Here is a 1592-nt window from a genome sequence, read left to right as displayed (position 1 = left end):
ACCAGGTGAAACCATTAATACTGATCGCTACCAACAACAAACAATCAATTTGAACCACGCTTTGATCGAGAAACGACCAGAATGGGCCAGAAGACACAGCAAAGCAATTTTGCTTCAAGATAACGCACCACCACACTCTTCAAAACCAGTTAAGGACACGTTAAAAGATCTTGCCTGGGGAGTATTAACCCACCCGCTGTATTCACCAGACCTTGCTCCTTCAGATTACCACTTGTTCCCGATCGATGGCACACGCACTTTCTGAGCAGCATTCAAAACCTACGAAGAAGTGGAAAATTGGGTCTCTGAATGGTTTGCCTCAAAACAAGAAAAGTTCTATTGGGACGGTATCCACAAATTACCTGAAAGATGGGGAAAATGTGTAGCTAGCAACGGACATTACTTTGAATAAAGCACTTTTGATGTTTCTCTTGAAATTATCGTGTTTTCCTTGATTACCAAATCCGCATTATTAACGGGTACACCTGGTATAACACCTCTGCCCCCCCCCACCTAACTTGCTCTTCACATTAGCTGAGAGCCCAGCCCCTCTGCGCTTCATAAGCCAGATGTATAGATTTGTTTGCTTTGCTTCTTTAATAAAGGTGCATGCTTTAATTGCTTTGATACATTGGCTATTCAAAATGCAGTCAAGGTCTCTCGTATAAACTATTTATATGAGAAGACAAGGATCGAGGTTGGGACCGCCCTCTCCCACTAACTCAGGGGGCTGCCCGGAAACCCCTCTCTGGTGTCAGTGAGAGGTGCCTCTAACAATTCCAAAACCAGATAAACTTAGATGAAACAAAACCATAATTCAGTGTTTGGATTAAGATGGATGTTAATGCAAACTTTTTTTTTACGTACACAGGGGTAGTCTTTACTGTATTTGGGGGCAGAAAACTGCTTCTTCTTAACGTTTATTACATAACGGAAGATTCCAAAGACAAGTGCTTTGCAAACCCAGTTGACAAGAACCAGATCACGCCTCCCTGCGCCAAGTCCACCTTCAAGGACCAGAACGACCAACTTCACGCACCACTGTCACATGGCAGTTCAGAAAAGTTGGCGTCTTCCGAAAAGGGCCCCGAGAGAAGTCAGTCATGAAACGCTTCGAGAGAAAACTTGCTCAGCAACAGAGTTTTGGACCACTCAAGTCCCTTCCCAGATTAATCCCCCACGTCTACAGCCCAAGCAACCCGACCTCTGCACACATTTGTTAGATGACAAAACTCTACGGGACTCACGACTCAAAAGCAAAACCCGGGGAGCTCAACCCGTACCCCATAAAGGGGGGAAATCCAGGGTCAGGTAACCCCCTGCCACACTGCCCACGGAGCACCCCACGCGGCAGCGAGACCGGCACTCACCCACCGCTCGCCGGGAGACGCAGACCTGGGTGTTTAAAGTCTGGAGCGCCGTGGGCCCGCTTACTCTCGTGGGGAAGGCTCTCACACCCACCTCACAGCTCCCGTGGGAGGACGCTGGGCGCTGCCATTTTGACAAAAAGGCGGGCCTTGCGCGGGAGGCCCCTTAGTCAGTAGCCCTGAGCGGAGCCGGAACGCCAGGGAACCCCTGACCTGTCGACTCGG

General features: G+C 48.9%; 1 protein-coding gene across 1 annotated transcript in view; it reads right to left on the bottom strand.

Moving 5' to 3' along the window:
- FARS2 (phenylalanyl-tRNA synthetase 2, mitochondrial) overlaps positions 1–1586 on the bottom strand; it is a 570273-nt gene extending 568687 nt beyond the window's left edge. The window contains exon 1 of the mRNA XM_005869647.2: positions 1371–1586. The gene's annotated coding sequence lies outside the window, so the exon portion shown is untranslated. The remainder of the gene's footprint in view (positions 1–1370) is intronic.
- Between the last annotated feature and the right edge of the window lie 6 nt (positions 1587–1592).

This window comes from Myotis brandtii, unplaced genomic scaffold, assembly GCF_000412655.1.
Source record: "Myotis brandtii unplaced genomic scaffold, ASM41265v1 scaffold300, whole genome shotgun sequence".
In the NCBI taxonomy this organism is placed as follows: Eukaryota; Metazoa; Chordata; class Mammalia; order Chiroptera; family Vespertilionidae; genus Myotis; species Myotis brandtii.
Note: the sequence above shows the minus strand (reverse complement) of the source record. Positions and strands in the feature narration are given on the sequence as shown.